Here is a 4,811-nt window from a genome sequence, read left to right as displayed (position 1 = left end):
TGCACAAACTGTTTCTGTCGGTTCATCTGCTTCTAGTGACTGAAAAGGAGCAATTTTTGCAAAAAACAAGAAAAATCAATAATTTTTTTTCCCAACTTTTTAAATTTTTTCTATAACAAGAAGGATTATGTAGACGTTTGAAAACAACCCTTTCGTGTTATAAAGAATGAAGGAATAAAGACTTGTAACAAAGAACGTTTATTGGGTTTCAGTTAACAGTTTTAAGAGAAATTTAAAAACTGTTTTGGCCTGTTAATGTGCTTCCAGTGACGGAAAAGGGCAATTGCTTTGCAAAAAACAAGGAAAATCAGGAATATTGTTCTTAATTTTTGAAATTTTTAACTATAATTTTCCTGGCTTGATGAGCGTCCAACCAATTCATTTTTGGCGCAAAAACTCACCCAATTCTAAAATAAAAAAATGCGTACATTTGAAGACAGCCCTTTTCTGTAGGGACGAAAAGTACAACTGTTTTTGCCTGTTCAACTGCTTCCACTGACTGAGTGAAAAAAACATGAAAAATTTGATTTTTTTCGCATATTCTTATAAGGGTCTGACTAATTCATTTTGGCAAAAAAACACCGAAACCTCCTTGATCTGGCTTAGGGAAATCGAGATAACGTTCGTCACTATCGATAAGGAAAATGGGGCGGCCCGAATATACAGCCTCGCCTTTAAAGTGGAAAATCGAAAAAAAAACTGCGTGGATCTTAGGCGTTATCTCATATCGTTATCGCGTATAAACTTGTGTAAATATCCTCGTTTCCAGTAAAACACTGACACACTTTTGAGCACAATTTCCGTAAATTGAACAGTTTTAGGGTTTTGTCGTTTTTTTCGCCTTGTTTCGGGCCACTTCTGGCAGGCTGTCGTCGAAATGTTCAGCTGTAGAAACGCTAACGGGTATTATCAAATTACGTTAGATTCCGTTCGAGATAATGATTGTGATTGAAACAAAATGTGTATTTAATGAATACGACTTTATTTTTGTAACCGATGCAATGAACAGTACCTTCTTAATGTTTAGTAAATTAATTTTGTATGTATTTTTTAGTAGATGGCTCCGCGTGCTCGCTTGTAACTTGGCGAAAGCGCACACAGTTTTTCTTGATTATGTTTGATTTTTTTGGATTTTCTCTCGAATATATTTATTGAATCGAATGGAAAATGGCACAAAGCAAGCGAGCACTGCGGCCGACAAACCTGTGACAAAACAATGTCGTTGTTGTTGTATGTTTTAATTTTATTTTGTATTATTTAGTTGAACCTTACGTAGCCTCTAAGTGTAGATATGTAAAGAAAATAGAGAGAACTGTAAAAATTAATATATTTCCAAAGAAATAGAGTTTTGTATAGTATCTTCCACGTTGTACATTTTTTTACCGAAAATGTTCTTGTTTTTATTTAAATAATATGAATAAATATCTCGGATTTACTGGCGCTGTGTTTCTGCTTCCTGCCATCCAACAACGGTCGGAAAAATGTGAAAGTCCTGCTGCGAACAATGGTTCGTTCGGTGCCATCGAAGTGCTGGTAGGAACCGCTTAAAATTCGGTGAAAGTTGGAATGACCCACCGAATTTTGCATATATATGTGATTTTTTCCTTTTTAGTCCCCGCTAATGATATATGGGCGATCAGATATGGCGCACTTTTTATTTGCCGAAAGTTGCCAGTGTGAGATTTCACTTTCTGTGTCCATTTGTCTGCTGCTGAGCAACTTTCTGAGTACCAATTTTTCCCCATTTTAATTCCTGCAACAAACAATGTCGAAAAACTGCATACATTCATTAACCTTGCCTATTACCACACATAGAAGCCCTCTAGAATCGGATCCAGTTAATTGGCGCTTGCATAAGACAAGTTAATAGTCAAACAAACCATATATTATTATGGCTTGCGTTCTCCTTCGGCTACGCGTTGGCTTCTTGATAGTGAAACACATTGGAGTCGATCGGGCATACGCCTGAAGAGAAGAGAAGAAAAAAACACGCAATGTGGTGTGATGTGAACGGGAGAAAAAAACAATCTTATGCACATAGACAACCGATTATGTAAATCGGCATTAAAACTATAACAGCACATTAATTATTGTTATTATTGTTGTTGGCTTTTTTCACTGTTCTCGATAAGCACTCAAGTTCTTTACGTCAAGATTAAGAATAAATTCAATTACTTGCCGAAGGCCGCGGATGAGGAAGTATAAACTCAGTCTGGACGACATTGGAGTCTAGTTGTGCGTAACCAATTCGGAGCATTGAATTTTTGAGCAAATAGTCACGATTAAATCACTATTTGCGCATTTTTCAGCTACTCAGAGCAGTAGTTTCGTTGCTAAACTGTGCAAACGTTTCTGAGCGATTAACCATTCAAAATATTCCTTACAAAGTACGGCTTTATTTCAACTGTTTTGCAATTTCCGTACTACAGAACCGCAGCCTTTAACTGTGCAAAGATCGGGCAAATTCGCGTCTTAGAAGTTCGCGAAAAATTACCCAATGACGGTGCTCTAATGCGACATAGAGCTGTAATTGTTTTATAAAACAGTGCAAAAATCAACCTTCTAGCTGCATCTGTTTCTGAGCAATTGACCTTTGGATAATTAATTCAAACCTTTAGCGAGTGCCCCGTTTAAAAATTGCCCAAAAATCGCACAAAACCTCTACGCCATTGCAACTCACCAATAGCAAAAAACGGGCGTTTCTTCACAAAACAGTACAAAAATCACCCTTCTAGCTTTAGCTACGTCTGAGCAATTGATGTTTCGGCATTACATTGAAAACATAGCTGCCTGAAAAATGGGAATATGCAAGAGTCCCGTCTGAAAATTTTCCAAAAATCGCGCAAAAATGTTACTCTAATGCGGCTTGCCCATAACATAGAGCGGTCATTTCTTTGGAAAACGGCAAAAAAATCCACCCCCTAGCTGTGCCCATTTCTGAGCAATTGGTTTTTGACGAAACACGGGCCTTGAGTCCGTACACCTCTTTAAAAAATCGCAGAAAATTTGGCCAAAACTCTAACATATTGCGGCCTACCCACAAAATAGAGCATTCATCTATTCATTAAATAGTGCAACAGTCATCGCTCTAGCTTCACCCAATTGTGAGCAATTAATTTTTAGGTGAAGTAGTTATTGGAAAACACAGTAGCTCTTGAAAATTTCCCAAAAGTTGTGCAAAATCGCTACTCTATTGCTAATTACCGAAAATATAGAGTTATAATTCCTTTACAAAACAGGGTGAAAATTACCCTTGAACCTTTTGGGAGCAATAGATTTTTTATGCAACTAATTCGAAGTAAACTTGCGCAAAACTGGTCCATGTTTTTAAACATTCGTAAAAAGTCGCTTAAAGTTACAACTCTATTGCGACTTACTTCGAACGCAGACAAGAAGTTTATTCATAAAACTGCCTAAAATTTAAGCTTCTAGTTTTACCCACGTCTGAGCTATTGAGTTTCAGGCAAACGTTTGCTAGCAAATGGGCATTTGCCGGTGCCGCTTTAAAAAATTCACTAAAAATTATTCAAAACCGCCAATTCAATGCTGCTTACCATCAACATCGAGCAGTAATTTGTTTATAAAACAGGATAAAAATCAACCCTCGACACCCTCAATGAGTGGCGAATTAATGGGAAATCGGTATTTGCAAATGTTCTTTTTAAAAATTCGCACAAAATCGATACTGAACTGCCCAAGAGTGTAATTTGCCAACACCAAAAATTAGTGTTTACAAAACTGCTTAAAAATGAACTTTTTGTTTTGCCCATTTATGTGCAATTGATAGATTAGATGTAGGTCTATAGCTATGGAAATTTTTGATGCAAAATGCGCGTTTGCATGTACCTCCTTTAAAAATTTCCTAAAATTCGTTCAAAACCGCTAGTCTACTACTACTAACAAAACAATAGAGGTCAAGAAATCCTTTGAAAAACAAGGTGGAAATCAGACCCTTACTTTATCCATTTCTGAGCAATTAATTTTTGTGCAACCAATTGTGAAAAGATTTACTCGAAAATTGGGCTTTTGCGTCTGATTTTTTAAACTTCGCCAAAAATCGCTTAGTCACTACTTTATTGCTACTTACTACTAATGCACAGGCACAGTTTCGCTATGAAATTGCTTAAAAATTCATCTTGTCGGTTCACCCAGTTCTGAGCAATAGATTTTTAGGCAAAAGGTTGCTGGAAAATGAATAATGGGCCTTTGCAAGCCCCACATTTAAAAATTCGTGGAAATTCCCTCAAAAACTCCAATCTATTGTGACTTGCCAGAAACATTGAGCTGTGATTCCTTTATCGATCAGAGTAATAATGAGCTCTCCCTCTTCATGCATTTTCGCAAAAATAATTTTTAGGCACATAATTGCAATATTTCGAGCATTTGCAAGTGTCTCGGCAAAAAGCGCTACTAAGTTGCAACTTACCAGCACTAGGGGCTATAATTTATTTAAAAGGTGCGAAAAGCACTGTTTTGGCGTCGCCCATTTCTGAGCAATCGATTTTTTTGCAACAAACTGCAAAAGTAATTAGCCGAAAAAGGGTGCAAGCTTTAAAAATTTGCCAAAAATTACTCAAACCAGCTAATCTGTTGCAACTTACTGACAAAATAATGCCAAAAGTGTTTGATAAAACAACGACAAAGTGAACCTTTTCGCACCTTCTAGCGTCGGCCTTATATTTGAGTGGATTGTTTAATAATGAAACAAGTATTTGAAAGCACATTTTTAATATTTCGCAAAAAATCGCTCAAACATGATCCTCAGTGTCAATTTTCGCACATGAATCCGTGGATTCTCTATTGAACAGTGC

The 4,811-nt window shown here is 36.7% G+C and overlaps 1 long non-coding RNA gene across 1 annotated transcript; it reads right to left on the bottom strand.

Annotated features, from left to right (window-relative positions):
• LOC125502788 lies at positions 1-2,282 on the bottom strand. Its single transcript, XR_007280534.1, has 2 exons — positions 1,807-2,282; positions 1-1,753 (listed from the first exon to the last, which is right to left on the bottom strand). It is a non-coding gene; the product is annotated as an uncharacterized LOC125502788 (long non-coding RNA).
• Between the last annotated feature and the right edge of the window lie 2,529 nt (positions 2,283-4,811).

Source organism: Dendroctonus ponderosae, unplaced genomic scaffold, assembly GCF_020466585.1.
Source record: "Dendroctonus ponderosae isolate FM_Combo_2020 unplaced genomic scaffold, Dpon_F_20191213v2 Dpon_F_20191213_10, whole genome shotgun sequence".
NCBI classification, from domain to species: Eukaryota; Metazoa; Arthropoda; class Insecta; order Coleoptera; family Curculionidae; genus Dendroctonus; species Dendroctonus ponderosae.
This window is presented reverse-complemented; position numbering and strand designations above follow the sequence as displayed.